Source organism: Mastomys coucha, unplaced genomic scaffold (genome assembly GCF_008632895.1).
Source record: "Mastomys coucha isolate ucsf_1 unplaced genomic scaffold, UCSF_Mcou_1 pScaffold21, whole genome shotgun sequence".
Taxonomy (NCBI): Eukaryota; Metazoa; Chordata; class Mammalia; order Rodentia; family Muridae; genus Mastomys; species Mastomys coucha.
Genome location: NW_022196904.1, coordinates 131,399,403 through 131,410,934, shown reverse-complemented (window position 1 = coordinate 131,410,934; position 11,532 = coordinate 131,399,403).

Genomic DNA, 11,532 nt, shown 5'->3' with positions numbered 1-11,532 from the left:
TGCTGCTGTCAGTCCAGCTGCTGTAAACCCTGCTGCTCTTCAGGCTGTGGGTCTTCATGCTGTCAGGGAAGCTGCTAAAGCTGGCTGCAATGTCCCCATGTCTTGCCAAGGCAAGATCTAAGACTCTGAACTTTACCCTCTCCCTCTGAACCACCTTCCTCAGCTGTGGCCCTCACTTTACCGCCAGGTTCCTGATTATCCTGCATGTTCCCTTGGCACTCCTCCTTCCCACAGCTTCAACTCAGAACTGGATTTTAGTGCCCAAGAAGAGGCCACCTGCTGATCCACTGTGTGCTAACAGATCACACAGTGATTCTCCTCTGCAGTCAGACTACCTCTACTGCCCTCACCACAGCCCACCCACTTGCTGCAATAAGGTGAACATTCAGACTTCTTTGGTCTATAAGCCAATGAACAGCAACCTCTGCTTTATCTAAAGTTGAAAGTCATAAACTAATAAACACATCACATAGACCAATGCAAGCATGCCTAACTCATTCATCCTGTCCCTTGCTCTCACGCCATGGTTTCCTCATTTTTCTGCAGGTCCTGGTCGGACTCCAAGAGCCTGATGGTGGTCCTTGGGCAGCTAAGGTCTCCTGCCGCACATCTCCTTCCTCTCTTCTCCCTCCCTTGGGATTCCCATCTAGTCATGCCTTCCTAGAGTTGGTCAGAGAGACACTGAACTGCCAGGCCAGCAGTGGCCCTCAAGCTGTGACAGCTCCAGGCTGGGTCAGACCCACCCCTCTGATGACTCCTTTGCAAGACTCTGATTTTTCTTTCTTGGTTGGGAGTGACCTGCAGAGCTAAGAGCTCACACATGTGCACCCTCACCCAGCCCTTCTCATGGTCGATTTCACATAGCTTCCAGCAGGTGGCAGCCATGCTTCTTTTTAACCATGGAGCTGCCTGTAAGGGAAACAGAACTGGCATGTCAAGGACTCAAGAGAGCTGTGCACCCAGCATGTCCTCTAAAACCCTCACAGTATTTGCCTATAAAGTACTATAGCTTGAAAGCTGTCTCTAATTCCCACGTTCACACACTTCCACACATGCACACATGGTCACATGCACACTTCACACACCCATACACACCACACAGACACACAATTTATGTTAAACATGATGAGAAAGGAACTGTGTTGTGAAATAAGAAAAAGACACTTACAATTGAAAGAGACAGAGCTCTGCTGCTAGGTTACTTTGGGGATTCTGGGGGGCAGGTTGCACTTTTCTCCCAGGTTGTGTTAACACATGTTAAGTGTGTAAGGACTAGCATTTGGATGATGTTGGGGAGCACAGAGCCTGCAGAAGTTTGATATTTGCACACTTCACAAACCACAGAAGAGCTCTCCCCAATACCACTGCTTCTGCCCCATCCCAATGCCTCAGTATGTTTCTCCCGAGCTCATACAATCAGAATATTGTGCTCCTGCGGGTATAGACTCTGTTGACTTGTGAGAATTCATTCCCAACCATTTCGATGACTACCATTTGGTGAAAGGCTTTATCTTACAGAGATCTTTCTTAGGTGTTTTGGGGGGCATCGTTTGCCTGAGAAAGTCTTCGTCTTTGGCTATCTGTTAAACCATTGGTTTTCTGTTGAGTGCAAGGAATACTAAATAGAGAGAAGTTTACTGGGGTTAGAAATTTCAGAGTCCAAAACAAAACCTAAACACACCTTTGCAGACTGAGGCACATGGCGAGTGTGTTGAGCCACACGTCTATTAAAGCATCTGTGCAGGATGACCATGTTGATCAAAGGAGGTCATCTGTTGCCATTTCCATTCCATTTGAAGGGAAATGTTATTAAAATTGGCACCATGTTACAATATACCCAGCTACTCTCTGCCCGCAGTCTCTCTGCCTCCAGGCTAGTCCCACGACACTGCCAGGTTTGTCTTTTTCTCAACAAAAAACATGTATGGGTTCAGCATTTCATATCCTATTTCATTTCAAGCTTATTAGGTGCAGGACCTTACAAGTCAAGCTTGGTTATAAGTAAGTGTGTACTATAAACTCCTAGTTTGCTTGCTCATTAGTGAGAGACTTAGTTGGCAGAATAAGCATCCAGGTTCTTGTGTGTGTGTGTATGTGTGTGTGTGTGTGTGTGTGTGTGTGTGTTTGTGTGTATTTTCTTCATCTGTATTTGGACATAGAGGGGCAAGATAAAGACATGTTTCAATGAACTATCGGATTTTATTTCCTATAGCAAGGGTGCAGGAGAATTGATGATCTCCAAATTAATGAATGTAAATTTATTAAGGGAAAGTAAGAGAAACTCCCAATTGTGGGTCGGGCCAGGAAGCTTTTCTGAGCCTTATGTACATTGAGATGGGCTATTTTTGATAGCATGACAAGTTGAACCAATAATCAATATATACTTGCCATAGAGGCTTCCTCTGACCAGTTCAGGAGTTATTGGTTCACTTAGAGAAAGGCCCATCAACCTAGGTCATGATATACCATATTTCTGGGCCTTACTCTCTAGGATGAGTTACCATGTGCCTTGTTCTTTTTTCTCTTTCTCTCTATCCCTCATTCTCTCTTTCTCTCTTTCTTGCCTCCTTCCTTCCTTTCTTTCCTTCTCCCTTTCTTTCTTTCTTTCTCTCTTTCTTTCTATCTTTTTGTAAAGACTTATTTATTTACTTTATGTATATGACTATACTGTCACTGTCTTCAGACACATCAGGATAGGGCACTGGATCCCATTACAGATGGTTGTGAGCCAACCTGTGCTTGCTGGGAATTGAACTTAGCACCTTGGGAAGAACAGCCAGTGCTTTTAACCACTGAGCCATCTCTCCAGCCCTTGGGTAAAGTTTCTAACGGATATTATATTTATCTCTGTGTGTATTCATGTACATTTATATGCATGCACATTTGTGTGCACACAAGTGCACATGTGTGCCAATGATCCTGTTTGAAGATACGAGGACAGCCTCATGTGTTCTCTCTTGCCATCCCCCTCTTCTTCCTTTGATACGGGAAGTATTAAATACTACTGCATATGTTGGTGGGTATGTAAAAAGCTTCCAGGATCCCCCTATCCCAGCACTGGGATTTCAGATTGCCTAGTTAAATCCCGTTGGTGTACCTGGATTTACTGAGCTCAGCATATCTAGATCCAGGTCCTCATGCTGTGTAACAACTACTGTGTCCCTTCACCAAACCATCTCCCTAGTCCATCCTAAAGATCATTGTTCGTATTTTAGTGTGTGATGTATGTATGTGGGGAGTGTGCTGGCTAGTTTTATGTATTCATGGCACAAACTAGAGTCATGGAGAGGAGGGAGCCCCAACGGAGAAAATGCCTCCATAAGATCCTGCCATTTTGAGAAACGCTTGCAAGGCATTTTCTTACTTAGTGATAGAAGTGGAGAGCCCAACCAGTTCTGAGTGGAGGCACTATAGGGGCTGGTGGTCTTGGGTTCTCTAAGAAAGGAGACTGAGAATCCATGAGTAGTAAGCCAGTAAGCAGCACCCCTCCATGGCCTTTGCATCAGCTCCTCCCTCCAGGTTCCTGCCCTATCTGAGTTCCTGTCCTGACTTCCTTCAATGATGACCAGTGATGCGGAACTATAAGCTAAATAAACCCTTTCTTCTTCATGTTGCTTTGCCCATTGTGTTTCTTTGCAGCAATAGTATCCCAAACTAAGACAGGAATGCAGGCACTCCCCAGCCTCTGTGTATGACAGTCAGAACAACTTGTGGAGGTGCCTTTTCCTCCCACTTTATATGGGTTCCAGGGCTGAAACTCAGGTGATCCTCCTTACATGGCAAGCAGTTTCAACCACTGAGCCATCTTGTTGACTCTGAAGAATCTTTGTGGCCATCATTGCCAGAAAAAGAAAAGGAGCAATCTTCCTACCATTTGTTCAAACAACAGCATGCACCCACAGTAGGACCACAGCACACACATGGTCACACATTTCTCCAGTACTTGGTGCCCTGGCTTGACTATAAACTTCTTCCACACAAGGATTGTTTCCTGCTCATCTTATACGTCAAGGACCTGGTGTGTAGTAAGCTATCAGTAAATGTTAAGCTACCAACTTTTCTGTGTTGTCATACCCTTGACATGCAGCTGACACATACTATGGGGCAGCTACCATATGCCTGAGGACTTTTCTCCACACAGAGAAACCACAAAGCTCTTAGTACCCAAGGGTCCCACTGGAACAAATACACAGTGAACAGGCAATGCATTGTGTTCATGCATTGGTTGGTTCCAGGATGGGAGGTATGGCGATATAAGGTCCAGGGTGTTACCTTGTGCAGCAGGACAGTAGAAGTCACTGTGTATTTTCTGTACTCCTGGCACACATATGGTGGTACTGTGTTTCCGTTGTGGATAGCCCTGGTATTGCTTGCATTTTGATGCTAATTCTGTTTTCCCAGGATGGGCTGCAGAGGAGGAGTGAATCAGTACATACACAAGTAACTTCTTGTAAATCTTCTCCCCACTTAACTTATAAAATAGAGGCTAGAGCCAGTGATTGAGCAGTGGATGGGAAGGTGGAACTGAAAGGTTTAGGGGAGAAGGAAGAGAGTAGAGAGGAGAAGGAAGGAAGATATATCAGGAGGAAGATGATCCAGATTCCGTGTGGCTTTAAATAGCCACAGGTAGCTATGAATATCATAAAAGGATAGATTAATTGGGATCACTTGTCTAATCTAGATGGTCAGCTTATATCATTATCAATTGGCTGTGAAATTATTGTGTGGGCATCTTGTGAATTGAGAATTTATTGATATATAAATCTGAATAATTAATTATAAGCTTCTAGAGTTTTGATTTACTGGGTTAAGGGGATTTGTGACAACTGGCCACAGGGAGTAGATGGCTGAGAAGGTATGAGCAGCACTGAGGCTGGCGAACCAGATCTGGGAAGAAGTTCCAGGGTAGCTGGACTCGATGGAATAATTGGTCCATGTGGGTTGACCCAGAAACCTCTCATTGTAGAAATTGTGGTCTTGGTTTATTGGCTGTGTGGGAAATGACAAGGGGAGTCATTAGCTTCTGGGGTCAAACTGGTACAACATGATGCAACTTGACTTGCAGAAGAAAAGAGGGAGAAAATGAATGGAAATTTGGGAAAACTGCAGAGGTGAATTAAATTTAAGGGAAAATTAACCCAATTCATTTTGATTACCATGAACAAAGCAATTTGGGGAATTCATAACAGGACCTCAAAGCATGAACCTGGAGGCAAGAACTGATGCAGAGTCCATGGAGGAGTGTTGCTTACTGGCTTGCTCCCTGTGGCTTGATCAGCTTGCTTTCTTATAGGACCAACAGCCAAGGGATAGCACTACCCACGGTTAATTAATCTCTAATTTCAAAAATGCCTTACAGTCTTGTGTACAGCCTGATCTTCTTTCTTAATTGAGGTTCCCTCTTCTCAGATGACTTTAACTTGTGTCAAGTTGACATAAAACTATCCAGCACAATATATGAACATACGTAGAGTCCAGAGAACAACCTGAGGTCTCATGATCAGAAACTTTGTTCACCTCCTTTGAGGCAGTCTCTCACTAGGCTGAGGCTTGCTGCCTAGAGTCGGCTAGCAGGCCAGAGATGCAGCTGTCTCTGTCTTCTCTGAGAGGAGACTCTACCTGGCATTTCACATGGGTTCTGATGATGAAACTGGAGTCTTTGTACTTTCAAAGTGCATAACAAGTGCTTTACCAAAGGAGCTGTCCTGCCAGTCCTGAACAAACCCATTTTAAATGACTACCTCCACGCTGCACAAGGCTGTACCCCACCCCCTGCAGATAGCAGATACTTCCTCCTAGATGGTAGAGTGGGAACTCCTGAGGAGTCAATAGCCCAGAAATGAGCACTGGCTACCCTCGACTAGCAATTCTTATAGGTATCTGACTTGCTGATGGGGAAGGAGTTCTTCCATGGAACACGGAGAAGAAAGCACCTGTAGCCCAGAAAACCCTGAAACATACAGACCAAGACCAGACCCATCATCACAGACACTGGGTAAGAAAGGCCTGCTGCTGCTATGGATCCACTGAAAATAGGATGGGCCCAGATTCTGCATGAAAAGTTTAAAGGTGGAGGAAAAGGAAAGTGTGATGGTTAGTCACCTGGGATGAGTCTCAATGAGGAATTGCCTACATTGGGTTAGCATGTGGGCCTGTCTGTGCAGGATTATCTTGATTTAAGTTCATCAGTGTGGAACGATACAGCCCACTGGGAATGGCACCATTCCCTAGGCAGGGTGTCCTGTACTATATAAGAGTTGAGAAATGGATCTGAGCACAAGCAAGCAAGCAAGTTAGCATGCATGTATTCCTCCTCTAAATTCTTGGCTGTACATGTAATGTGACTAGGTGTTTACAGTTTCTACCTTGACTTCCTCCCAATGAGTATCTGCAATTGTAAGCTTAAATAAACCTTTCCCACAAGACTCTTTTTGCCAGAGTATTTTATTGCAGCAACAGAAGTAAAATTAGAACAGGAAGAAAGCAAAGAAAAACCAAAATCCTTTCATTGAAGTACAGTCATCTGTCTCTGTGGAGTCTGCTGTCTTAGATACATATCCTATGCTCATATCACACGCAAATTGAATGCAGATATTTCTTAAAGGGAAGCTGCACATTCCACAAAGCACAGAAGACTCCATGACATTTATGAAAGTGACCCAAAAAGAATAGTGACTGAACACTGCCAAAGCCAAAACCATGAACTCCAGCACATAGGGCAAGAGAAATGTCCTGGATGACAAATGTAGGACCTCCAGAGTGAGCTGAGCATGGACATGGATAGATGTCATAAAAGTGGGCTCCACCATTTTTAGTGTGGGAACCATCCTCTGCATAATGATTGAATGTCTGGTGGTGAGAGAAGAAAATCTGTACAGAAATGGAGGGGCCACTTTCATTGATATCATGCAATCCTCTGTGTTTTGAACTATGTGCATGCATGGGTGTATGTGCATGCATGTGTATGCACATGTGCATCCATGTGTATGTGTGCATGTGTATCCATGTGTGTGCATGTGTGTATGCATATGTGTGTATGTGTATGTGTCTGCCCGTCTGTGAGTGCACCATGTATGTGTATATGTGGTATGCCATGTGAGTGTGTGCATGTATATGTATGCATGTGTGTGCATGTGTGGATGCATATATGTATGTGTATGCCCATCTGTGAGTGCACCACACCATGTGTGTGTCTGTAAGGAGAACTGCTATTGGTACATGGATTGAGCTGCTGAGTGGAGGCCTATTCCAGACACAATCAATGTGTTAATATTTGCAAGATACAATGACTTTTATCCTACTGGGTAATCCAAACTGGAATATCAGACTCTCATGACTGGCTATCCAGTCTGGAGGAGCAAGTCCTGAGGGAGAGTCCCAGCATGTTTCTGCTGCAAGGTAAAATACAGACTGCCCTTGCCACAGGCCGGCCGATCTGGGCCTCCCTCAGCCCGCGGGAGAAACGGGGTCCTAGTCAGGTCGACAAGGCGTAGGCGAAGAAATGATGGCAGAGATGACACATGAAGTATAGGATCTGAATGCATTTCTTAAAAATGGCATCAGACTTTTACAGTCATTGTAAAAGAGAGATGAAAAATCTGGCAGCTCAGCAGTTAAGATACATCTGAGGCTACCTAAAACATACTGGGTCTAAAGCAGCAGCTATCTCCTCTAGACTGGTGTTGCATCCCCCAGGCCCAAGCGCTCTGGGCCCGAGGGACTGCAGATTGCATGAGTCTGAGTCCTAGCCCATCTAAGTTCTAGTGCGAGTCCTTCTGCGAGTCCATAGTGCTAGTCCTGTGTGCGAGTCAAGTCCAGGTCCAAGTCCTTATACAAAGTGACAAGCAGGCTTAAGTAGCATACAGCAAGCAGGGCAGATGAGAAGAGTCACGTAGGCAGGTGACAGTCACATCAAGGTCAGTGATCTTACTGACCAAGATCACATATTCAGTTGTGAAGCAGGCAGAAGAGCAATGGTGCCCCTCCCTGCTGGGGCTAATTTGGTATTCCTATACTATTTCTATGGTTTTGCTGGAGGCAATGACTAGGGTTCCGACCTAACACTTCTAGCTAATGTCCTTGAGTGGAAGCCCTTCATTACTCTCTAGTATGCAAAACATTTCTAACTATTGTGAACTATCTATTAGCCTAAGGAATGTGCTAGACTTCTGTTGCTAGCTCTGGCGAGGCAGATTCCTTGAGAGAAATTCCAAGTTATGGACAGCTTGGTATTAAACTAGGATAGGTTGGTAACATTGTATTGGCCAGGAAACAATGCCCAATTTAGCCATTTACGAATCATTTCTTGGGGCACCTTTATGCTTAATTATGAGGGCGTGTTGACGATTGGAAAGACTGATCTGGAACACAGCTGAATTAGGAGATACCAGCGACTGTCTGAATATCCAGGAGGCACAGAACTCCTTTTGGATCCTTATTGCCTCTTATCCTTAATCAGGATTTTATCCCCGATATTTTGGATGTGACTGGAGTAGACGAGTGTGCGTGGCATGCCCTAAAGTAAATGGATAGTGGCAACTCAGGCCTCCCAATTTCTTCTTGACTACCAGTGGCCTCATCTCCCAGCCTTCTTCTAGGCTATGCATCTGGACACATGCTTAGTGGGATATGTGTCACATGGCATATGTGACAATGACTAGCAGGCACCAAGGCCTGTGAGGGTGAAATATAGAAAGAAAGCTGAGGTTACAGGGTGAGAAAGAGAGACCCATGGATGAGCCTGGGTCCTGGAGCCAGCCCATTGAGCTGCCTTGGAACCAGCTCTTTGCTGGCCTTTTCCATCATGGTAAACATGGGCAGCTCCATCCTCCCACTGCTCAGGCCAGGCTTCTCAGTGTTACCACCCACATCCGACCAGAAGCAACCCCCATTAGTTGAACCTTTGAAATGCACTTAGGATTTAATATGCTAATTGTCTAACTGGTACTTTAGCCTAACTATTACCTCTAGGCTGCCTCACCCAACCTCAATGGCACTCTCTAATTGCCACTTACCACTGTCCTGCAACTTATAAACATCAACTCCCCCAGCAAACAGAAACTCTTCTGAACTTCCCACTCCTTTCTTACAGGTTTTATGCTTCATTTTTGGAAAGCTGTGGGTTCGTATTAGTCACAACAAAGCATAAAGGGTACTCTAGTTCCCTGTGTCAGCTTTCGCATGGCATCATGCTAAAAATTTTATAATAGTGTCACCTTCGGGATGCTGGTATTAATACAGTAGAGACAGGGTAGATATGATCAAATACATTGTAGACTTGTATAAAATTCTCAAAAATTAAATAAGGGTGGATATGATCAAATACATTTTATACATGTATAAAAATACCAAAAATTAAATAAAAACATGTAGCATATTTTAAAATGAACTAATTGAATAGCATTTTCAAAAAAGAAAGAAAAGCCTGGAGAGATGGCTCAGCTGTTGAGAGCTCCAGCTGCTTTTGCAGAGGACCCAGGTTGGTGCCCAGCCCCCACTCAATGGCTTACAACCAACCCACTTTGTTTACATCCAGCTCTAGTTCCAGAAGATAGGAAGCCCTCTTCTGTTCACTGAGGGTGCCAGGCACACATGGAATTGGCATGCAGGCAAAACATTCATACACACAAAATAAAATAAGTGAATCTAAAAAATTGATACAAATTAAATACAAATTGCCAAAAAAAATACACTAAGAAAATCAACATTCTCTGTTTTCTTATTTTCATTACTTTATTTTTTTTATTTTTTATTTTTTTAAAAAATTATTTTATTCAGGTGCGGTGGCACTTGGTTTTAATCCCATGAGACAAAGGCAGAGGCGGTCGATCTCTCTGAGTCTACATAGTTCTGTGCTGGTCATGCTACATGTGAGACCCTCTCAAAAAGTTTATCTTATTTACTAGACTGTGTGGAGTCATGGCGGGATACTTACACATTTGTGTGGTCGCTGTGTATGCCTGTGGAGGTCAGGAACAACCTTTGGAAGTCAGAAGTCAGTTCTTTCTGCCATGGATGTCCTGGGGATCTGACTTACTCTGTTAGGCTTACTGGGCAAGCAAGCTCTGTTACCAGATGAGCCATCTTGATGGTCCAGGAAAGTTGTTTTTTTTTTTTTTTTTAAGTTTTATTGCATTATAATGAGAAAAGTTACATGATTTCAATTTATCTGAATTTGTTAACATTTAAAAACATATTTTAAGTAAGTAGAATAAATCACATTCTTGTTTTCCTTTTGTACCCCAACTCCCCCCAGAGATCCCCTTCAATAGCTACAATATCTTTTTGTGTCATATTCTTTAAAACTTATAAAACATTATAACAATAAAAATGAGTATTATAAAAGTTGTTTGATATAAAAAACAATCAATTTAACAGTCTTATGTAGATGCTTGTCTACGGCAATACTGAGAATACATACGTTTTTCTCAATATAAATTTTAAATAACTCCAAATGTATTAACTGTATATTTCAAAATAATACATCACTACTAATATTTTCTTTTTTTAAACTTTTATTGCATTATGATGAGAAAAGTTACGTGATTTCAATTTATCTGAATTTGTTAACATTTAAAAATATATTTTAAGTAAATAGAATTAAATCACATTCTTGTTTCCCTTTTGTACCCCCACTCCTCCCAGAGACCCCTTCTTCAATACCTACAATATCTTTTTTATCATATTCTTAAAAATTTATAAAATATTATAACAATAAAAATAAGTATTATAAAAGTTGTTTGATATAAAACAACAATCAATTTAACAGTCTATGTAGATGCTCGTCTACAGCAATAGTGAAAATACATTTTTCTCAATATAAATTTTAAATAACTCCAAACATATTAACTGTATACTTCAAAATAATACATCACTACTAGTATTTTCTTAAATGAACATAAATATATAAAGTCTTTTTGTTTGTTTTGTATTTAGTAGAGTTTAAAATCTTGGCTCTTACTGTGGTACAAGCCCAAAATAAGAACAAGTTTTAGACATTGGATTTCATTGTAATAAGGCTGTACTTCAATGACCCTCACATCATCAAGGATTTTACCTCCATCGTAGCTAAGCTGAGAGTTGACAGTTCTGCTGCACCAAGAAATGAATTGTAGGCTCAATTTTTGGATACAGACTTCCTGCTATGGTCAAAGCTTTTTGACCTAAGTGAGTGAATTTATTCTAAGCCCACAGAGAACAGGTTACATTCATTTAAGAAATGGTATAGGTATTAAGATGGTCTATCCATAAAGTCATTCACCAACTATGAACAATGGTTCTGCTTGGAGGGTGGCAAGGACATTAGGTGAGGATAAGAATTTGGTTCGTTAGCTGTGATAATTTGGAAAAGCATTCATCTCAGAGAAAGAGTAACTTATAAAGTCCTCTTCTTCAAACTTGATACAAGAGTTAAAAACGTCAAGCAAAGCATTCAGTCTCACTCTTTGTTGTTCTCTTACAAGTAACCTCCATAGTTAATCATCTATGTTTCTTTTGGGTATATAGATACTTTTGAAATATATAAGCTGTTCT